The 24,099-nt window shown below is 48.5% G+C and overlaps 1 long non-coding RNA gene across 2 annotated transcripts in view; it reads right to left on the reverse strand.

The window, feature by feature from the left end:
• The window catches only part of LOC147701398 (uncharacterized), a 53,339-nt gene that overhangs the window by 8,481 nt on the left and 20,759 nt on the right, over positions 1 to 24,099 (reverse strand). Inside the window, exon 3 of one of the 2 annotated variants that reach the window (XR_015297458.1) lies at positions 12,310 to 12,396. The exons of the other annotated variant lie outside the window; for it this stretch is intronic. This is a non-coding gene — a long non-coding RNA (uncharacterized LOC147701398). Of the gene's footprint in view, positions 1 to 12,309; positions 12,397 to 24,099 lie in introns of those variants that run through there. 2 annotated transcript variants of the gene reach the window in all.

A 24,099-nucleotide genomic window follows, 5' to 3' on the forward strand; every position in this document is an offset into this window, starting at 1 on the left:
GCCTCAGCCGCCAGTGGCTCTATGGCCAACGCAAAAAGAAGCGGCGATAGGGAACAGCCCTGCCGAGTTCCGCGCTCTACCGGGTAGCGGAGGGACACCGTCGACCCTACCCTCACCCTCGCTAACGCCTCCGCATACAGGACTTTCGTCCAATGAATATAGCCCGGTCCCAGCCCAAACCGCTCCATCACAGCATAGAGGTAGTCCCACTCCAGGCTGTCGAAGGCTTTCTCAATGTCGACCGAGAGGACCAACTCCGTCCCAGCCCCGCCGTCCAGCCCGTCCATGAGACGGACAAGCCTCCTGACGTTTATGGTGGTGTTGCGCGTCGGTATAAAACCGTTCTGGTCGTCATGCACCAGGCTCGTCATGTGAGGCAGGAGCCTCGCCGCTAGTATGGAGCTCAGGATCTTATAATCTGCGGTGAGCATGGAGAGTGGGCGATAGGACGCGGGGTCGCCACCCTCTCTGCCGGGCTTCAGCAGTGGGACCACTAACGCCTCCCGCATTGACTGAGGCAGCCGGCCCGCGTCCTTGGCCTCTTTATACACGGTCAGTAGTCGCGGTGCCATAACGTCTAGGTACTTACTGTAGAACTCTATGGGGAGCCCGTCGATACCCGGTGACTTATTCCGTGCCATGCGCCGCACCGCCGCCTTGATCTCTTCCAGCGCGACGTCCGAGCCCAGATCCTTAGCCTGTTCCGCCTCCAGCCGTGGGAGGGGCAATCCAGATAAGAAGGGTCCCGCCAGCTCCGTCCTGTCGCCTGGGGAGCTCTTGTAGAGACCCTCGTAATACGTCTGGAAGCCGTCGACTATGCCCAGCTGAGTGTGTTGCACCACGCCCGCCGCATTCCTTAGCTGGAGTATGGGGGAGCATCTTCGAGTGGGGTTCGAGAGCCACGCCAGGAGGGTGCCCGCCTTATCGCCCTCTACGTGGGAGCGCAGTACATAGCGCTTATGGTCGAAGGCTCGGAGCCTCTCCACTTCAACGGCTACTGCCTCCCTGGCCGTGCAGAGCGTCTCCTGGAGCTCAGGGCGCCCTGGCCGCTCCTTCTCCACCTCCCTCAGCCTGGTATCCGCCTTGGCCAAATCGCCCAACAACACCTTCCTCACGCCCACATAATCCCTAATGCAGATGCCCCTGACCACTACTTTAAAGGCGTCCCACTCCGTCGCCCTAGTGGATGCCGTTCCTTCATTCTCCGCGAAGTATTGAGCCACCCCCTCCGCTAGGGCCGCTCCGAGGAGGGGGTCCTCTAGGGTCTCAGGCCGCAGTTTCCAGGTAGGGACCCTGGGTGGTTCTGCTACCCACGCTAGCCGGACCAGTAGCGGATTATGGTCTGAAATCGTTCTCGTCAGGTACTCAGACCCCGTAACGTACGGCAGCACCCCTCTGGAGCAGAGTATCGTGTCCAGCCGGACATGTAAGTCGTGGAGCCCGGAGAAAAATGAGTAGTCCCGGTCAGTCGGGTGCTGTCCGCGCCAGACATCCACAAGTTCCCAACTTTCCTGCCACTCCCTTCTGCCCCTAGATAGCCTGTGGACCGGGGAATCGTGCAAGGGGGGGTGGGACCTATCCAAAGAGGGGTCCGCAATGGAATTGAAGTCGCCCCCCAGAAGGATCGGGCCCACCAGGGAGTGAGCCAGTCGCCCCGAAAGCGACGTGAGGAAGGCCAGCTGGTCCACATTTGGGGCATATATACTAGCCAGGGTAACCTCTCTACCTTCCAGCTTCCCTTCCACCACCACATACCTCCCTTCCTGGTCTATCCACTGGCGCGTTAGTTGGAAAGGTGTGCCTGCTCTAATCCATATTAGTACCCCCCTAGCATAGGCTGAATAGCTGGTGTGGTAAACCTGCCCCCGCCATCTCCTCTGTAGCGCCGCCCCCTCCTGCCGTGTAAGATGTGTCTCCTGAAGCATCGCGATGTGCACTCCCCTTCGTACCAAATAGGCATGTACCTTGTGTCTGCGCTGCATAGTATGTAGGCCCCGCACATTCCAGGTAATACAGTTCAACTTTTGCACATTAGCCATTGTCCCAGTGATCTGGTCGAAATCCTCCCTCCAGTTCTCGCCCGTCGATGGTGGTGGTACCCCCCCTGAACAAAACAAAACATCCCAACAGTCTTACCCACGGTGTACCCAGGGTCAACACCTGCAAGAAGAACAAACAATCCCCAACTGTGGAACCCCCCCCCACCCCCAGAATAGGCCCCAATATCATGATACTAGTTCCCATCCAAACTCCCACACCTGATTGACCCAGGTCTCAACTACACAGCCGCAGCTGTGGGTGCCTTAAGGGCCTACGGAGCGCGGACTCGGCCCAAGGGGTGCTGCGCCTCCCAACTCCCTGCCCCCTCCCCAATACCTCATGTCCTCCCCGCTTTGAGCCCCCGGTGTGCCCCGGTCCCCGCTATAGTCGTGGGCATGGGTTCACCTCCCAGCTCCCAAACATTACCCATCGTGCCCTGCCAGTGTTTCAGACATTCAGGATCCCGTCCGCCGTTTGCGGTGTCACCTGCGGCCCTCCAGTCCGATGAATCCCAGAAAGGTCCGATTCTGAGCCCGAGGCCGACACATTAGTGTCCGAGTCCGTGGCCCCCCTGGAGTCGGGGCCTTCTGCCCGGCTAAGCTTCTCCACTTCCTGCAATGCGGCCCGCCGTTCCGTTTCAGTCTGGGAGGCCGTCGGTCCCAGCTTCCCCCTCCCACGCTTCCTCAGCCTCTTTGATTGCCGCAGCCGTGCTGGTGAGCGTTCTCGCTCCTTCTCCCGTTCCTCTTGCGCCTTGGCTCCGTCGGTGCCAGCTTTGTATGTCTCCCACCAGTCCCAGGCCTCCGCCGACGTGTTAAAGAAGATCGCCTTATCGTCCACCACCACTCGCAGCCTGGCAGGGAAAAGTAAGGAGTAGGCAATCCCTTCAGTCCGCAGCTCTTTTTTGATTGTGAGGAAGGAGGCCCGCTGTTTCTGCGTCTCAAAAGTGAAATCCGGAAAAAGTGTGACTCTGCTGTTCGCAATCTGAAAGGGGCCATCCTCCCGAGCCCTCCGCAGGAGAAGATCTCTGTCCCTGTGGTGGAGCACCTTGGCTATTATCGGTCTGGGCGGAAGCCCGGGCTTGGGAGGACCCGAGGGGACCCTGTGAGCCCGCTCCAGAGTGAAAAATGGCGAAAGGCCTTCCGGTGCCACCACTGTCTTTAGCCATTCCTCCATGTAGGCAACCATGTCCATCGCTCCCTCCGTCTCCGGCACACCTACGACTCGCACATTGCCGCGCCGGCTCCTATTTTCAGCGTCTTCCGCCCGCCGTTCCAGGGTGCGTATGCGATCTAGGGCCTCCGTTAGCTGTCTCTCGGTCACCTTATGGGCCGGCGCTAGCTCCTTGATCACCGTCTCGGCCTCCTTGACCCTGTCTTTTAGCTTGTCGTGGTCCGCCCGGAGCAGGCCCAGCCCCGATGCCACCTGTGCTATATCATTGTGGAGTGCGTCTCGGGTGGCCGTTATGGCCTCCAGTATTCGATCTTGCAGCCTCTGCAGGTCTGTCTGCTCGGTGGGGCCCCTCTCCGCCGCCCCAGAAGTTGCTGCCTCTTCCGCCTTGGATTTTGGCTTCCCCATCGCAGTATGCCTCGCTGCTTCCGACCTCCCCTGCAGTCTGCGGTGCTCCGTGCCCCTGCCACGTGGCCCTCTCCTGAGCGCTATGGGGTTGCTCCGCACTGAGGTCGTGCACCAGAGGATCGTCCGCCTCGTAGCCCGTCCCCCGGGGCCTGTGGCTGCCCGTTCTCACCCCCCCTGGGCTAGTGTGCCTGGCGAATGTCACCACAGGGGACCCGGCGCCGCCGAGGATCCACCTCCAGGTTTTGGGCTCTCCCGCTATGCCCCTGCACACCTGCACAGCGTCCGCAGCGAGGCGAGGGGGGGGGGGGGGGGAGGGGGCCCCCAGTAGCACGCTCCGTGCCCCGCTTCTCGTGGTGCGCTGCTCAAAGTGGCCTCCCCTCACCTGCTGGCTTGTCCTGTGCCCAGAGCCGGGGAGCTGGTCTACTGCTCGTCCTTGCTGCGGTGGGGGCCGTCTGCTCGCACCACTCGCTCCGGCTCCCTCGGGCGGACCTTCGCCTCCCGCGGTCGCGGTCTCCGCGCTCAGCTGCCGAGGGTGAAGGATCGGCTTCCACAGCAGGGGGATCGCCGCCTGGGGCCCCCAATCCGGCGATCGCACTCAGTGCTCCAGCTCCGGTAGCGCGGATCCCCGCCTGTCCCCTGGAGTCCTAGATCTTCACCGCGGCCGCCATCTTTTGCGCCGCTCTCGGTCGCTCCGCCCAGGTGGTCGCCGCAATCGGCGGTCGTTCTGCCCTCCGTGCAGCCGTTAGCCGGTCAGATGCCGCCCAGCCAGTCTCCGTGAAGGGTCAGTGCGGTGCCGGGGCACACCGTGGCCCCGCGGCCCCTTTAACAGGATGATTGTGGGGAATAGGCACGGAGCTCCGGGCTCACGCCGCCATTTCCCTCGGCGCCCAAGCCACGCCCTCCACTGAGAAAATTATGCAGGCATTACCTATGCACTGCTGCAATGAGCCATGCACAACCCTTGCACTTCTGCAATGAACCTGCTTGTAACCATAGACTTATCCAAGCACTCCACTAATACTCAAGCACTTATAAAATCACCACACACTACTCTTCCACTCGTGAAATCACCTTGACACAACCCATGCACTCATGCAATCATACACACATTACACATAAACTAATGCAATCAGTCAAGCATTACACATCTTCCAATCACTAAGGCATTAACCCAGTAGTTATAGAATCACCCAAGCACTACCCATACACTCCTCAAATCACTCAGGCACTACTCATCCACTCATGCAATAACCCAGGCACTACTCATGCACTGCTTCAATCAACTATGCACTACCTATGCATTCTTCTAATCCTCCACACACTACTCATTCACTCCTTTAATTACCCAGTCAGTAAACATGCACTCCTCCAATTACCCAGTCACTACCCATGTTCTTATAAAATCAAAATGCACTATCCTTGCACTCCTCCAATCACCCAGGCACTACTCATTGACTCATGCAATAACCCCAGTACTATCCCTACACTCATGCAATAACCCAGGTACTATCCATGCACTCTTCCAATCACCCAAGAACTACCTATGTACTCATGCAGTCACCATGTACTACCCATGCAATCCTCCAATCACCCAGTTAGTACCCAAGCTCTCATATATTCACTCCACCACTATTCAAGGTGTATGCCGCCACAAGCGCAAGTATGTCTCCTATGCAGCGCATGTCAGGACGCACTCCGCGGGATCCAGAATGTAGCAAGAATGTCCACCTCCTGACCCCACCAACAACCTGACATAGCCATATACAGGGTGTTTGAACGATCGAGCGAGGGACGAGAAAGGAAGGGAACAGCAGGGAAGGGAGGCTGAAAAAGAAAACACACGATTATAGATATACACTCACATAAGCAACTACTCTCATAAATTCTCAGTAAGGCGAGACGTATTCACCTGAAGGCCTGTCTCTACGCTCCCAATCCAAACAAAGAAGTCGAAAGAACTCATATGTCTCTTCTCCCTACGGAATACAAACATACATATCAATGCTGGTGACAGAGCAAATAACAGTTCCCCTATTTGAGAACCTGGGAACCCACCCTGTCTGTTCCCTTTCAAACAATAAAGATTGGGGTGCTCTCCTAGTATTTGATGATCCTCAATGATATCAGGCAGAGACCCAAGTATTAATAAAGTAAAGGGTAACATAAATTCGTCTCGTAGTTTCCCCACGAATCTAAACGAACAATAGTACAGTTCCTTAGATCCGATCGAACTCCAAACACGGCAGAACGTAGTTGACCTCACTACAGTTCTCCGCTTTGGCACTTATATGTTCCAGTCATTATTCCATAATCCATGATCCAATAGTTAATGTCCCCCAATTCGGAAAGACGTTGTAAAATTACCACCGTCCTCCTCCTTGGTATCTGTAATCCACAAATGAAAGTTCCTGGTCACCAGACTCACGGATACTATTACGGCAAGGCGTAGCGGAATACTACAGCCTTCCACGATAGCAATTCCCCCAAAGACTCTCATTCGTGACGGTAATGCGAGGAACACACCTTTGCATTCCGCCCTCTTCACAGAACAAGAAAACGGCTCTCCCAACGAGAGATAGCACAATATGGAGAAGCCTTTCCGCTTCAAAACTGAGGAGCTGATAGCAGAGCCCCCCGCGCTCCTTGCGCAGAAAAGGAAACAAGCGTTCTCGGCAGAAAACACGCACACAGTACCTTAGTCTGGGAAGCACAGAACTGGCTGAACCTAGATCTCTGACCAGCAAGACGCTCCCCAGGGGCCAGATCAGAGCAACGATGCAGGCAACGAAACAGAATCCCGCACAATGTGCTAAGGCTCGGCCCACTATTTATCAAGTACACATGAGTGAAGCCTTCTGGGATCTATAGTTTAAAACGTTAGGCAGGCGCAGCTGAGAAGATTCCTGACAGTGCATGTGTGCTGAGTAGGCCAGACATAAAAAGGGGTAAAATACAAAAAAGGGAAAGGAAAAATGTAAACCTGGGGGATAAAGGAGTAGTTAAGAGGAACGGCATAATGAAAGTGGATAAAAATAATGTATCTGATTATAAAATGATTAGAAGAGGAGGACTGGGAAAGAAGAGTCATTAAATGATTGTCTCCTCTACACACCCTCAGTTATGCCCCTGGCTCCACCGCTAGTCCACAGTTCAGTGGGTTGAGTACCTGCTCTTATTTTTCCCCATTGTGGATTCAGCCTTCTAAAAACTATGAAGTTTAAATTAAGAAAAAATCAGGAGGAGAGTCACTTGAACATGTCGATCAGGAAAAAAGCCTACCTTTTGAGAAGCAAAGTTGAGCTTGATAAAGGTTATCAGCGGTGGAAGAAGGGCCAGTCTGTTCGTCCTGGATGTGCACATTTTACAGACTGCTTCTTAGGAGGGACACAGATTGTTAGGTGGTACATCAACATGTTGATGTGTTATGTAATTGTCAACTTGCTAAATGTATATACCCTTGTACAGTCTCCCAACATTCCCCTGTCAAATTAACAATTCTCCAATTGAGAATATTCAATAAAATCTTATTATGGTGTTACCTTCTGAGTCCCGTCCTTTTCTAAACTTGGGGTGCAGGCACCACTAGAGTAACAAATCATGTCATCATGATTTGTATCAACATTGCAAAACTGTCTCAAGGCTATTAAATGTAGCTATATTTGTGAAATACTCCTGTTTTCGCTCCCATTGTAATTAAAGGTTTTGAGTGGTAATTGCCAGAGATTTATATACTCTAGTGCTGTGTTGGCATGCATGGTGCACAAAGCCTTGGCTGAAGCACACAAAGATCTTGTGGCTGTTTTTTCTCCAAACTGGACTTTCATCAGACTGGTTACAATTGGTAGACCAGCGGGAGATCTGGCGTTGGTTTATAAATCATGGCATCAATGCCACCTAGAAACTAGCCTCTTCAGTAATTCATGTGAAACCTTTTTTTCTTAAAAGATAAAAACATATCATGACAGCTCCTTTTCCAGAATGCTAAGCTACAGGCTCCCCCGGCCATTTTTCCTGACTGAAACAGCGAAGCTTATAGAGTCCTAAATGGGAAAGGGCAACATTACTATTTTGCGGGACTTTAATTTTCATCTCGAGGACAGTACTAATATTGATACTATAGCTCCTAAAGAGACCCTGGCCTGCCTTGGGCTGGCACGGATGGTCAAGGTCTCCACTTACAAAGCAGGAAAGACCCTTGATGGTATCTTCTCAAATGTCCCAAGTTGTCATTTCAGTCTGTGCTTCCCCTTTCTGGTCATATCATATGGCAGTCTCCTTCTCATTTACATTGCCTCCTCTCCCTGGGAGGGGAACTACTTCCCACTCCAAGACCCTCAATCCTGGAAGGTATTCTTGTATACCATCCTCCTGGCTCTTACCCGCAAGTTCTCACTGATTTATACACCACGGTCGCCGACCAATCGCTTAAGCACTCTTATTTTACTATTTTAGGAGATTTAAACTTGCATGTGGATGATACTTCATGCACCAAAGCGAGATTGCTCCTGGACACCATGGAGGGCCTCAATCTTACCCAGGGGATTTGTGGCCCCACACATCGGGCCGGCCACAGGCTGGACCTATTGTTCACCAATCATCCAAATCTAACCACTACGTCTCCCCTGCCTCTCAACTGGTCTGACCATTATCTAATCCCATTTAGTCTGGCTACTATCCTTCACTCCGACATTTCAGTTAAGGCCAGAGACTATGGTAGGAAATGGTTCAAAATCACTTGTGCCTCGGTAGCCCCGCACTCTCTAGTTCCACTTGGCAGTCAGTAGGGGACCTAGACGCGGATGTCTCAAAGTTTAATGCCCGGTTATCCTCAGCCATTGATGCTATTGCCCCAATGCGACCGATAGCTTCCTCTAGGCTAAAACCCTCCGCACCCTTGTTCTCTCCTGCCTTGCGTGCTGAGAAGAGCAATTGTAAAAGGCTTGAGCGGAGCTGGAGACAATCCTATGATCCAGACATTAAAGCCACCTATAGAGCCACCATTAAAAAAATCCACAAACTTAAATGTACCGTAATGAGAGAGTACTTTATAGGAACAATCAGCTCTGCAGGAAACTCCTCCAAAACTCTGTTCAAAATAATGAAAGAGTTTTCTAAACCTACTGTATTATCCAGTTCGACCTACCCAGCGAAAGCTTCTGCGACGGCTGATCTAACTTTTTCACGAAAAAATTATAGATATTTTTGTTACATTCAATCAGCCCCTGTCAATCCTGGTTCTTGACTCCAGGGTACCCAAGGAGGAGGCTCTTACATCTTTCAACACTACCTCGAACGAAACCTCCTTGAAAAAAATGCTGCTGTGTAAATCTGGCTCCCCTTTGGATCCATGTCCGGCTCAATTATTCAGTTCTCTCGGCTCTCTCATCATGTCCCCATTGAATTCAATCTGGAACACCTCATTACAAACTGGTCATTTCCCCACATCTTGGAAACAGGCCATGCTGATCCCAATTTTGAAAAAACCTGAAGCCGATCCTTCGGTGTTCATAACTACTGGCCCACCTGACTACCTCGAGTCTGGACAACTTCTTCATGATTCTCAATCCGGATTTAGGTCCGGTTACAGTACCGAGACTGCACTTCTGGAGGTGACCGAGACTATTCGCGAATGCGTGGACGCAGGCGAGGCGGCTATGCTTGTGCTCCTCGACCTGTCTGCGGCTTTCGATACGGTCTCCCATGCCATATTGATAGAGGGACTATATAGTCTTGGGATTCAGGGCACCCTCTGGCCTGGATTAGATCCTTTCGAAGTGGTTGTACTCAACAGGTCCACCTTCAATCTTTAGTCTCAGAGAAAAAAAACACTAAGTGGCGGTGTCCCTCAGGGCCCTGCCCTGAGTCCACTGTTTTTTAATGTCTATCTATTACCGCTGGATTCGGTGGTTGAATCATGTGAGGTCAGAGTGATCTCTTACGCCAATGACACTCAAACTGTGTTTTCATTTAGAGATCACTCTGATGCTAGTTTTTCCAACTTTAGACGCTGCCTGAGCAACATCTCGTCCTGGATGGCACTAACACTCTCAGGCTCAATTCGGATAAAACCGAGGTGTTGTTTTTTAATTAAAAAAATCCACCTCTAACCTTACTTTGGTGGCCTCCTGGGTTGAACCCTCCCCCTTTACTGGTGAACTCAGCTAAGAATCTTGGCTTTCAATTTGAAAACTAATTGTCTTGCAAGGCTCAAATAAATAAGGTCACCTCTGCGTGCTTTGGTAAGCTTCACATGATTCGTAAAATTCTCCTTTTAACACTTTTGTGCTGTGTACCCTCAAATCTTTCCCTGATCAGTTTCTTGCTGGCTATAGAACTTACTTTATCCCTGCTAACCGGATTTGCATTTTCGGCTTACCTATAAATCCCTAGTATTTGAAATAATCTGAGCTTCTGTGGTCTTATAAAATTCAACTGGAAGGTTGGAAGGCTGTCCTTCCCAGATACCTTCCTGGAGGCGCAGCATCGGTTGCCGACGTGATTTCCTCTGCTGTGTTCGCAACTTCCAGTTGTGCAGATTGTGTGGGGGATAGCCTTGGTATTTTAATGGAATTAAAAAAGCAGATTCAGTGTCTGATGCAGGATGTGTTTCAGCTGGGGAAGTGCTGGCTCGGCTACTCATGAGGATGGGTCAAAGCATGTGTCCTGCCCCGACTCACCAACAGGTGGCACGCTGAAGGCTGTATCCTTTGCTGCAGCAATGGGCACACATCGCCTCAACTGCTTGTCAGCTCGTTGTTGACACAGGCCTCATAGTCAATTTAAACAGCTTAACTAGCCAGGCAGGTTATGGCCGGAGCCACATCAGTTGTGGGAGTGGGCATGACGGGGCCACATCCCATCTACTTAACCCCCTTTGCCGAGCCCAGCCCAGGGGTGCATGTGATGTAATTTAAGTATGGTGTGGACACTGAGTGGCACTCTACACAAATCTCACCAATGCTGTATTGTATTTTATTGCAGCATTCATATAGCACTTACTACCCCTATTTGGGGCACTGAGGTGCTTGCCTAAAAGGGTAGCATGCTACACTGTGTAGGGTATGTGGTTGGAAGGATGCTGTCTTTGGTTTGATCTTATGTGGTAAGGGTGTCCATGCTGTGCGTGATGATCACAGAGGTGCTGTAATCATGCTTGTAGTGTGTAGCAGTGGGTATGATGATGAAGTGTGAAAGACAGGCGCACAGTTTTTTTTCAGTATGCTGGTAGCTTCTTACACCTTGGCAGGTCTCTTTATGGTGTTTCATATGATGTAGTCTACTTAGCTGATTACAATGCTTGGATGTTCAATATGAGATTTTGGGAATAGTTGTGGTTCTAAGCTGGCATACTTGGAGGGAGAGAGAAGTGTAGAGGTCTTTTGGGATGGGCATATTTATCATCCCATATCAGAGTGTCTTTGTAAGATCTAAAGAAGGGGTCCGCTTGTATAGATATTTGGGGCCTGCAGTGGTGGGCTATAATACATTTCCCAGAATTATCCAGCAATCAGTGACAGATCTCTTCAGTTATTCCATGCCTGTTCATTTGGTGATGGCTGACAACTATGTAGCATTAGTTTGATTTATTATAAAGCCAAAAACAACCGAACATAGAGACACCTCAATATAAGAGTGTAAAATACATCAAAATCAGCATAAAGCCAAATCTGCAGAACCAATTGAGACGATGTAACATTAACAAAACAATTAGTTCAAGAAACAGAAAGCAGTGTCAGCATGTGAAATGTTCTTAAGAAGTCTCTCCACCATCAATGGAACATGTAGCATAAAGTTACAGAGACAGAGCTTGTTTTCAACTGCTCTCTCTGAAGGCAGAAGAAGTGGACCCTGTCCCTACTCTCGACATCACATTATTGCAGGTAACTTTCCCAAGATTAATTGCGTATCATGCCATCTGCTCTGGATACAATCTGAACAGTAGTTTTCCATGGACAGCAGTGTCTTCCATTGCAACATTCTGTCCTTAGTTCCCAGGCCCTCTTCTGTGTGAAGCACACCGACCTTCCTTTATCAACACAAGCCACACTCTTGTAACTCGTTCTCTCCTTGCTTGACTAGTAAAACAAAGACATTGTTCTAGCTAACAAGAGCACTTCTTTCACCACTTGCAACCCAAACGTGAGAAAGAATAAATCTACATCATATGAAGTTCAAACTGTTAATTCTAAAGCAAGAGTTTCCAGGGACTTGCATTTCAGGCCTACCAAGTTCAGCTAACATAAGAAAGCATCATAGGAACTTTATGAAATTACATAGAAAATAAGGCACCTTCGATTAATGTGTTTAACTACACGTAAACGACACACAAATAATAAACATTTAGTACATGAATAATTGTCAGTTTCTCAATACGAGTACTTCACGTTAATTTTTTTCAGCTTGTTACATTCACGTTCTACCTTAGTTCTCAATTTTACTTTCTAATAGCCTAAGCACATCACGTTTCAGGTTAATACATTCCAAAATTCTAACATTTCATGTTAATACAACAAAGGATTATATGCGGGGGAGCTCTACACATGTGATTATAATACCCCGTACTACATAAGTTCCCCCCTGATGATGTTGAGTCATCACAAACACACTTAAATCCCTGTAGAGTAGACCGATCTAAACATACGTTGTAACTAGTCTCCTCTGTCTGAACTCCAACTGCTTCCAATTCTCATAAATGTCCATCTTGCAGTCTTTCCACCTTCTTTCTCTCTCCCTTAAGGAGTTTTCCATTTGCCTTGCGCCATTTGTATGCTCTTGACATACCTATGAAGATGATAACACAAACCACAACAATGATTGACTTCAAGATATATCCAACAATTCCCTTTCCTAGGTTATCAAACCAACTTCCAACTGTGCCAATCCCTTTCCGATCTTACCCCACACTCCCTTGGTTGCCGGATCATGTATCTCGACGGACCTCAAGAACTACAGGCCCATCTTTCTCCTCCCCTTCACCGCCAGAGTCACCAAGAAGATTGTCAACAGTCAGCTAACGAACTTCATAGAAAAAAACGATGTCCTGGACACAACTCAATCCGTCTTCCGCAGCAAATACAGCACTGAGACTGCCCTCCTAGCCGCCGCGGACGACATCCACACACTCCTCGAACAAGGCCACACTGCCGTCCTCATTCTACAAGACCTCTGAGCAGTCTTAAACACTGTCTCCCACCGCACACTAGCCACCAAACTATGCAATACTGGCATACAGGAAACAGCCCTAGACTGGATCACACACGCCTATAAAGCCCTCCACTAAACCGGACCCCAATACCTCAACAAACCAATCTCCTTATACGCCCCAAAAAGAGAAACCTCTGCTCTGCTGACCTATTCCTGGCCGAAATCCCCCGCATCCACAGAGCCAGAATGGAAGGCAGATCCTTCCCCTACATCACGGCCAAGACCTGCAGCGAACTCCCGCTCAACATCAGATGAAGCCCGACACTTCAAGCATTAAGGGAGAGCCTCAAGCCCTGGCTCGTCGAATGACTGCAGCTGCCCAATAGCCCCCTCCCCCCAGCGCCTTGAGACCCTCATGGGTGAGTAGTGCACTCTACAGATCCCTGATTCATTTGTACCCTCAGATCTTTACTTTTATCAGGAATATAAGTACAACACTTTTGGACTTTCAGCATCCAACAGATTGCACCTCCTTATACCAGTAACACATATAACGCAAGACGGCTGTGCATCACCATCGCCCTTCTCGAAGCCATTTCTCCATCTATGAGTAGCAATGACTGAGCTTTGTTAATAGATAACTTTTCTACAGTGGTAGACAACCTGATCTTGTTCAGCACCACCTCCAAACTAGGTATCATCACTCCAAATATGGCTCCCATTAGTTCACCAGCACTCAGTCCACGTTGTTCCCAGTTTAGAGCTATAAGTCCATAGCTTCCTTTAGCCTTGTAGGCTAACTCTTCCTTGGTCCATTCAACTTTCCATCTCGAATATTAAATTTAACACTAAGGGGCCGACTACGATGGCGGGTGGACTCGAGTCCGCCCGCCATTGTTGTGGGGTTCGGGACCGCCCGCCATGCATGTGGCAGTCCCGCACTCCAAATTAGGATGCGACCGCCACAATGGTGGTCGCATCTTGCAATTTAACATTGCAGCGGGCGCTACTGACTGCAGCACCCGCTGCGAAATTAGAAATGCATGGGGTGCTGTTTGATTTGATTTAATTTGAATTGTTTCTTGTTAAGCACTCAAATGCAGTGGCGTCTTGGTGCTGGTTGTGGTACCCAGAACAGAACGTCATAAATGAATTTTAGATCCTAGAAAATAGCCAAGTTTTCAGCTCCTTCCTAAACATACCAAGGTTAGGCTGGAGTCAAAGTGTGGAGGGCATCTTGTTGCAGTTCACTGCACTACGTGGCAGGTACCACACTGTGCCTGGCACTTAGTGCAGTGAAATGTAGGGGGTACCCACGGGGTACCATGGGTACCTGCACTAGTGCACCAACACCTCCCCCCAACACAAGGGGGACCCTCAACTGGCTCCCAAATCCAATCCCACCAGCCTTTCCATGGCGGTTTCGCCACCATGGAAAAGCTGGCTGGCTAATTTGGCGGACGGTGCCTGTTGGGCACCGCCAAATTAAATCAAAAGAGGGAGAAGGAAGTATTTGTGATCCTTTCAGCTTTCTTGTTCATTATCAAAAAATCAAAGTGGGGAAGGATCACTTGTCCTGAGTAGCCAGGGTTTAGTTGTTATTCATTCTAGTACCGATAAAAAAATTAAAATACCCTCATTCACGTACTAAGGCTCGAATGGCGGTATATCTTGATTCTCCGCCTTTCCTTTGTTTTTTTAGCTACGTGACAGCATCATCATCACCCGGGGGTCCAGAGAGGCAGAGTAAGCACAAGTTGTGCACCACCGCGTAAGAGCAGGTTTCCCCTTTCTGACCGCCCGACGAAGTTTACAAATAAACTCCGACAAGGTACTAATAGACCTTGATACAGGTCAGGATAATATACCTAGACCCACCCTCAAAACGAAGAGGTGTTTTCTCATTCTGACTATCAGCTTCTAGGTCCAGAAGAAAGCCTACTCGACCACCCCCAGGGCAGACCAAGGCTGAAACATGTCGACCTTTTTATGGACTCCAAACAGTGCGGAAGCCCCATAACTTTCCTTCCTCCGCACAATTTTTTTTTAACAAGCCTGACACCAGACCTAATAAAATGTCGTTCTATCTGGTTACCCAAGCTTTTTTATCAAGAACTTTTCTTACTCACAATTATTTTCATCACTAATCGCTACTGTACTAACCAGTGGTGCACCTCCGGGTGGAGGAATCATACAAATTAACCCAACGATGATGCTGTCACATAGCTAAAAACAAAGGAAAGGCGGAGAGTCAAGTTATACCGCCACTCTGCCCTAGATTAACTTCTTTCGAGCAACTTATTTACAGTTCAACGTTTAATTTACAACCCTTATGAGATGAGAGACAATATCTTCAATGACTTGTTGTAATAGTTCGGCTCTCAATGCTACAATCTCTTGAGGAGACTGTGGAGCTCCAAAGCCTGGGAATAAAATGTCTTCCAATATCAGAGTCCATAAACCACTGAACCTTGGTGGAAAAGGCACAGTCAATGACAGAGTTGCCTTTGCCTCCATTCCAGGAACTCTCAGTAAGATCTCGGCAATGTATCCAAATCTCGGACCTCGCTCTCCCTGGCATTTGTAACCAGATAAGTCCACTCGGGAGAGGGATATCTCTGACACAGCACTCTTGCCCTCCTGGACCTCCATACACTTCCTGTGGCTTGCTTGCACTCGTTTAGATCAGACTCGTAAGATTCATTTACTGGTGCAGGTTCTCTATCAGATGCAAGTCTCAGGTTCTATATTTTCTTTTTCACAGGCCACAATTCATCTGCGGCATCTTTCTTCCATGACTGCACATGACCAATTTCCATAACAGTCTCTTCTGTGGAGTCAAACTCTATAATACTTGCAACGTTACTGTCTCCATCAGAGCCTATATCAGGGTCTTGTGTAGCTTACCGCTCTTCAGCCTGATCTGGTGGGTATCCAGTCTCTTTAGGAACCTCCACAGCTTAGCTTGTCCTCTATGGTGACCCCTCGGTCACGGCTGGAACTACTTCTGGGAGAGGAGCTGTTTTGTCAGAGGGACCTGTGACTCGTCAGGTACGGAAAGCATGGAACCAGTTCGGTACTGCTCTACACTTCACAGCAGTGTTTGTCACCAGTATCACCTGATATGGTCCACACCACCAAAAGTCAAGACATTTTTTCTTCACGTGCTTTTAGACAAGCACCCAAAAAATACGTAGGCGCAGGTCGCGGTAGACGTCTTTTGAAGTCTGTGCAGTCGCTGATTCAACCTGATGAAACACAGAATGTACCACATCAGCTAATCCTTTAAAGTTGTCAATGATCAAGTAATCTGTGATATTAATCAATGCAGCGGTAGGCACAGCAGGCAAGAAAATTGCTCTTCCTATCAAGATTTCATGTGGTGATAACCCAGTTTTCCAATCAGGAATACTCCGAAAGCTCATTAGAACCATGGGCAACACATCTGGCCATTACAGAGATGTTGAAGCACAAGCTTTCGTCATTCTTGCCTTTAGGGTTCCATTAATTTGCTCCACTGTGCCACATACCTCCGGCCTGTACCTACAATGCAGTGTTTGATCCACACTCAGGGCGGTACACAACAGTTTAATAACTTCATTGTGGAAGTATGTTCCTCTATCCGACTCCATTGTAGTTAGAAAACAAATCTAGGAATGAGCTCCCTCAGCAATAACTTTGCTTCTGTGAGACTATCACACCTTCTGGTTGGATAAGTTTCCATCCATCGAGAAAATGGCACACCACAACCAAGATGTACCTCAATCCATTACACACAGGCATCTCAACAAAGTTCATTTGGATCTGACTGAAGGGACCCCCCAATTTACCAATGTGGCTCAAGGCAACAAGTATTCTTCTCAGCATTCATTTGTTGACACATGACACCCTGATGACAAACTGCTTCTGCAATCACACCAAACCTCGGATTGAATCAAGTCTGCCTAAACAATCTCACCATTGCATTTCTTCCTATGTGAGATGCTCCGTGAATTTGTCTTGCCATTGGATTTAACAAACAATCAGGCAACACTGCCCTGTCATCAGTTGAGACCACATGTCACTTTCCCCTTCACACAACCTGCTCCAATCCAACTTGCTTGTTCATGATCTGTTGCTTCCATTTGCATATGACTTACTTCATCCCATGTTTCTGCAACAGCTGGCATCATGCTGAGTTCGGTCTTCTCTGTACTCCTGCCAATATATTCCCCATTGAAAATACATGTGTGTCTAGCACAAAAGCAAGCAACTTCGTCAGTGTACAGATTCCTAGTTGTAACAAAGTTGTCTCCCCTCACATGGGCTGCGCACTTGATGACAGCAACTTCCTTTGGTAATTGCAATGCTTCCAACAGTTGTCTCACATGTTCTCCATGTCTAATGGGAGAGCCTGATGACGTTAGGAACCCTCTCTGCGACCATAGCTGTCCGAAGTTATGAACCACACCAAAACCATACTGGCTATCGGTGTAGATGGTGGCTCAGGTTTGCTCAGAGACAAGACATGCATGGGCCAATACAATAATTTCAGCTACCTGTGCGGAATGTACTCCCTGTAAACAAGCAGCTTCAACCACTCCAGAGATAATACAGATAGCAAACGCTGCTCTCAAATTACCTTTATTGTCTCTTGGACATGAACCATAAGCAAAGAGGAATTGATTGGGATCAGGCAATGATTTACCGACAATGTCAGCTCTTGGCTTGGTGCAAAGCTCACATCAAGACAGTCATGGTTTTCACAATCTTCCCCATCAGCATTTGGAAAATGGTAATAAGGTAGCAGGATTTAACACAGAACAGCGCTTAAGAGTCACATTCTCAACAGCGAGCAAAACCTGCTCATATCTTGTCAATCTGTTATTTGTCAAATGCTGCATTTTGGTTCTTGTCATCAGGAGCTCAACTGAATGTGGTACATATACAGTAAGTGGATGACCCATCAAATGCTCTCACATTGTTCAATACTGATACCTTGCAGCAACAGATTTGAGACATCCAGGCAAAGCTGAAGCTACAGGATCTAATCTATCTGAAAAATAGGCCACTGGTTAACGGGCACCGCCATGTGTCTGGGTGAGTATAGAAAGAGCAAAACTTTCCCTCCTGTGACAAAATAATGAGAATGCTTTGTTGTAATCTGGCATTCCTAAACCTGGAGCATGCCAGGCACTCTCTTAACTCCAGGAAAGCAAGCAAGCAGTCGTTATTCCAAGGTACTCGATAATACACATCCTTGTGGGTCGGCACCTGCAAAGGCTTCGCCAACAAGGAGAAATTAGGAATGCATTATCGGCAGGAGGCAACCATTCCCAGGAACATCCTGACCTCTTTGTGTGTGCCAGGCGGATTCATTTTCATGACTTCCTCCACTCTTTCTGCTGACACCTTCCTCTTGCCTTTTTCGATTTGATGACCCAAATACTGCACTTTGTTCAGAAAGTACTGAAGTTTACTCGGAGACACCTTATGCCCAATGTCAGCCAGATGATTCAATAAGGCAACAGTATCTTCCTTACAAGCCTCTTGCTTTCCAGACGCAATGAGGAGGTCATCTATGTATTCGACTAGCACTGAGTTTCAGGGTGAAATCAAGTCCTCAAGGTTCTTCTTCAGAACCTGGTTCAATAGGGATGGACTTTCAGTATACCCTTGAGTGATATGAGACCACGTTAAGACACGTTAAGACACGATTCTCCAGAAGGAAAGTGAATAAAAATTGGCTTTGCAATGAAATGGAGAAAAATGCCTGACATAGGTCAATCACCCTGAACCCATCAGCCTCACAAGGAATCTGAAACAGGATCATAGATGGATTCAGTACCACTGGACAACATGGAATCACTATGTTATTGACCTTTCTAAGGTCCTGAATAATGCAATATTTACTGCTCGGTTTCTGCAATCCCATGATGGGTGAATTGCATGGACTTCCCATTATTATTATTTTTTTTTGCAACTTATACCGCGCAAACTAAAACCCGAAGGTGTCAAGGCGCCTAGCAAAAAAAAAGATCAAAAAGCGGGCAGTAATGCACTTACATGTACGCTTGAACAAAGAGGCGAGTTTTAAGGGCTGCTCTGAAAGTTTGGAGGGAGGGGAGGGACCTAAGTTCTAATGGAAGATCGTTCCACCATTTAGGGGCCAGGAGGGAGAAAGCCTTACCACCCCATCTGGCTTTCCGAGTACGGAGGATGTGGAGGAAGGAGTGATTGGAGGAGCGGAGGCTCCTGCCAGGGTTGTAGTATGTCAGGATGGCTCTGATCCCTGTGGGGCTGCTTTTGGCCAAGGCTTTATAGACCATACACATGGACTTGAAGACAATCCGCTCCTTAATCGGAAGCCAATGCAACTGCTTCCTGGCCAGCGTAGCCGAAGAGCGACGGGGAAGATCAAGGACAAATCTAGCTGCTGCATTCTGTACTACCTGCAAGCGCTGCATCTGACTCTTATTCAGTCCAGCATACAGCGCATTGCAGTAGTCCAGGCGCGATCCCAATAGGGCGACAGCAAGTTGTCTTCTTGCCGGCTGGGAAAGATAGTTCCTTATTTTCCTGAGAACATGAATTATGCCCCAACAGGTCGATACCGTCCTGTTGACTTGCTGGCGCATGTCCAGGGTAGGGTCAATCATCACCCCAAGGTTTTTGGCTGAAGAAGTAGGTTTGGGGCACAGACCAAGCGAGTCGGGCCACCACTCCATGGACCAGATATCTTCCCTTCCACCGAACACCATCACCTCGGTCTTCTCCCCATTCAATTTGAGTGAATTGTATATCATCCACTGGCCGACGGCCTCCATACAGGATCTAAATCTGGAGGCGGTCAGCTCAATTGACTGGGAGAGAGACACGAGGATCTGTGTGTCGTCCGCGTAGGAGACTACCTCCATCCCAAAAGATCTAATGAGTCTGGCAAGGGGGGTCACATAGATGTTAAAAAGGGTGGGACTAAGCGCCGACCCTTGAGGGACCCCACATTGCACAGACAGGGATGGAGATAGAAATGTTCCCAACATTACCCTCTGCTCCCTATGATCGAGAAAGGAAGAGAGCAGACTCAGGGCTGCCCCCCGAACCCCAATCTCGCCCAGTCGAGATGTTAAGACCTGGGGAGATAGGGTATCGAAGGCAGCTGTGAGGTCCAGAAGGATCAGGAGGGATGTCCGACCCTCATCCACACTCATGCGGATGGAATCGAGAACCAGGGTGAGGGCGGACTCGGTGCTATGTTCCCTCCTGAAGCCATGCTGGGAAGGGTCAAGGCAGCCTGAGTTCTCCACAAAGGCCGCTAGATGCTCGTTAAGATGGGACTCGAGCATCTTTGCAGGGGCCGGAAGCAGTGAGATGGGGCGGAAGTTTTTTAAGACCCCAGGATCGAGGGAGGGTTTCTTAAGAAGGGGTTTAACCACAGCATTTTTCCACTGCTGCGGAAAGACACCCTCCCTCATGGCCCCATTCATGATCTCAAGTAGAGGGGGTAGAAGAGATCCCCTACACTGCTTCAAGATCTTAAGAGGGCAAGCATCTAGTGGAGACCCTGACTTGGTTTTATCAAGCCGCTTGTCGAGATCTTGTAGGGAGAGCGGGGGGAAGGATTCCAGATAACCGGCCACGGGAGACTCTGCCGATGGGACATCAGGGACTACGGTAGCTGATGGCTCTGCCGTAGAAAGCCTCTGAGACTCCAGGGCAGTGTAAATGTCCGCTATTTTGGACTGGAAGAAGCGAGCGATGTCATTACAGAGCTCCTGAGATGGAACAACAGGATCGGGGACCTGAAGAGATGTGATAGAGTCCACGATCCTGAAGAGCTCTTTGGGAGATGAAAGGGAGGAAGTCAGGGCCACCTGCAAAGGCTTCGCCAACAAGGAGAAATTAGGAATGCATTATCGGCAGGAGACTTCCCATGATCTCCTTTAGAATGTCCTCCGCAATCATGGACTCAATTACAGGTGAAATTCCTGCCACCGTTTCTGGGTTGGGCTGAACTGCATTAGGCTTGACCTGCATGTGGACTGGTTGGACTCATCAAATTAGTACAATCTCTTCTCCTGAGAATTTCCATTCCACTAGAGAAACGGTGTCTCTCACATCCAGCGGCATGTCCTTTACTGTCAGCTAGGGAAACATGGCTGTGTAATGGTTCTGATTAGCCAGTTTGAAAACAATGTCCTCATCATTAGTTTGTAATTCAATTCCCTTCAGTGGGCAATAGATGGTGCAATTCAGTGTGCAGAAGTGGTCACTCCCTAGCAAACCGACTGGACTCGTATCACATACTACAATCTCTTCGTCAAAGGATTTGTCATTCTTTTGTTAGAGACTCCTACAAATTACATCGATTTTCCTGAAAGGGGCAGGTTTGGAACTATTGCAGATCTCACAGTCGTACAAGTAGCACCAGTATCTATCAAGAATGTAATGGGATGACCATCTATGTCTGCTTCCACGTGTGGTCGACTCTGGTCTACCCCTAACACTGCACCTAGTGTACAGTCTTCCTCCCCCCTCAGGCACCCTTATAAGGATGGGTCCTGCCCAAATCCATCCAGTGCTTCCATTAGGGGCATCTGATGGTACATTCGATTTCCCTGTGAGATTATCGGAGGTTGGGGCACTTGCACTAACTGATTCTGATTTCCTCCCGCACTAAGAGAGTCACTGTTGAGTCACTGTTGTTAACTGATTCACCACATCTGTCACATCCACAAGTTCCCCTTCCTGCACCTGATTTGCAGGATTTAGATGACCCTTGCGCTTCCAATGCACAATCCTGTGACAAAAATGGCAAACAGTGGTCTTTTTTAGAGTCGCAAAATCGATTCCTGTCTTAAGATCTATGAGAATCCCTCTCCCCTGCCCCGTGGATCCTGCGACTGATGTAACTTGGACATCTCCTGCAACATTCCCTTGACTGTGAACTACAGTTCCCCCTGTTGCCTGCACCTGCTCTCCCTTTTGTGCTTGTCGCATTTGAACCAGCATCAACTAATCTTTTATTCTCCTGTGTTTGGAATCCATATCATCACTGAAATACCTGGCGTAGCATAGAAATTTGACTACTAACTTATTTTGCCAGCATATTAAGTGTTGCTGGATCAGAAGGCTCTTTTCCGGCATAAGTCCTGTCACAAAGTTTGAGACGAATTGACCCATGTTTTTAGGGTTGCGACAGTATCTTCCTTACAAGCCTCTTGCTTTCCACACGCAATGTACAGAATATTCTTTTGTAATAGGCATGCACTGACTCTTTACGTTCCTGAGTCGTTCTGTCTATCTAAACCCAATCGATGTCTTGATGGGCTATTTTGGACTGCAACTATGTGATCACCGTCTCATACTTCTTCATAACTGAAGGTGAAGGACCAGGAGCTACAGTATTCATCTCTGGCTCAGCAGCAGACCACACAATAGCAATTATACAAACAGACCACAGATCACTAGGAACCACAATTTCAAATAGGGTATTTAAGTTAATCCACAACACCTTTGAGATCTTAACAAAGTGATCAACTTGCTTATACCAATTAGCAGGTTTCTCCCTCAACCTGGGTAAGTCATTGTGAATGCAGCTAGGTCACCCCTAATCCAAGGGACATGCACATACCCCCTCTCTGCACCTCCTGTAGTGGGTATGCCTCAACTAAAGGTGTTCCCCCTCCTGGAGGAGGCGTTTCCGCTGTTACCTTCCTCACACTCTTCTTTTTCAACCATCTTTCCTCCCACTTATGGACTATACTCCAAGCCTTTAGTCCTATAATCAACTCTTGGATTATGTGTCTTCATTCGCCGTCCCTCTCTTTTTCTCCAGCTCCTGGTCACTGTAGTGAAGCCTATGATTTCCTTGTAACATTTTCGTTTGAGACAAGTCCACTCCATACCTGTGAGCTAACTCTGATAACTTCTTATGCACTTGTGTCAGCCTGCGGGAGACATCCTTCGATAAAAATAACAGATCATATCGCTCATAAGTCTCTATCCTATCCAAAGGTAAATTCACACTGATGATCTTGTCTACCTCAGCCTTCAACCTCACCACATCCAAAAGATTTGTTTTCACTGCAGCCTTGATGGTAACCCGACTTGATTTATTACTCCGACTATCCTTGCTGTTATTTCGATCACTCAACTAGGATTTGAAGTCTGAAGCATCCAAGACATGCTGATTACCAGCGACTCCCTGACTTGTACTTGCTTTTGAGGCAGCACCAATTGGTCCATTTAGTGGAATTTCCCACATACGTAGGTCTGAACTAATGCTTGCCATAGGTATAGACTGTATAGTACTGGAACCAAAGCGTACTCCTGAAGGATCATCAGTAGCTAATGGGTTACTATATTACCTAGGCACCAGAGATGGACAATTCCCACTTGCACTCTCTGCTCTTCCCAATCCAGTCCTTTCAACCTGGACGGGCTGAATCTGACTAAGGCTGACCACTGAGCTCAGGTCATACACGGAAATAACATGACCAATGGTGTCCGGTACTGTATGAGCTTCCGGCAACTGTGAAGCAGTGTTAGCTCTGTTCTGTTCCATACCTCCTAAGGTGGACACTCCCGTCCCCCGTACTCCTGCAGATATCCTTCACACAACTCCGGTACCAGGAAACACTTGTGCTGGTGCGCTTCCCACGATTTCTGCACTTCCTGAGTCTTGTCCCCATCCCCTGATTGCACACTGTTAGGTAGAGGACGCTCAGATAACAGCCAATCCAAAAAGCTGTCTTCATTATCACTACTCTAACTTCAGTTTACCTTTTTGCTCCTGTCCTGAGGACCTCCTTCTTCTACTGGCACCTTTCTCCTTCTATGGTACGCAATCTCCATTTCTTAAGCTGTACATACTACTGGGCGTTCTGGTATGACCTCACAGTTTTCTTCATCCTCCCTTCAAATTTCCCGCTCTGTTTAGCATGTGCTGCACCCATCCATGCATCTAATGATTCAAACTGTGTTGGTCTAGGCAACGGTTGCAGCGTAAAGATTGGTCCTCTTAACTGATGCAATACGTCCAGACAAAATTAACCAAAGCGTTGAAATGACAATTGAACCTCATTTTCAGTGATCTTATGCCAATTTTGAAGCCAAATTATAGTAAGGAGTCCAAATTATGACGCCATGTAATGTGCTGGAGTATCCTCGAGTACCAACCCCTTTGTCACCCCTGAACAGATCTCGCAACACACTAACAAATTGCATGATTTCAACTGCAATTTGTTCAAAATATTGAAACAGAACAATTCTTTTCCAACCACAACTTCCTGATGACTACCCACCAATCCCAGCATGGCGTTACACCAACTGACCTATCGCAACAAGACACTCTCTGAT

Source organism: Lissotriton vulgaris, chromosome 7 (genome assembly GCF_964263255.1).
Source record: "Lissotriton vulgaris chromosome 7, aLisVul1.2, whole genome shotgun sequence".
Lineage (NCBI taxonomy): Eukaryota > Metazoa > Chordata > Amphibia > Caudata > Salamandridae > Lissotriton > Lissotriton vulgaris.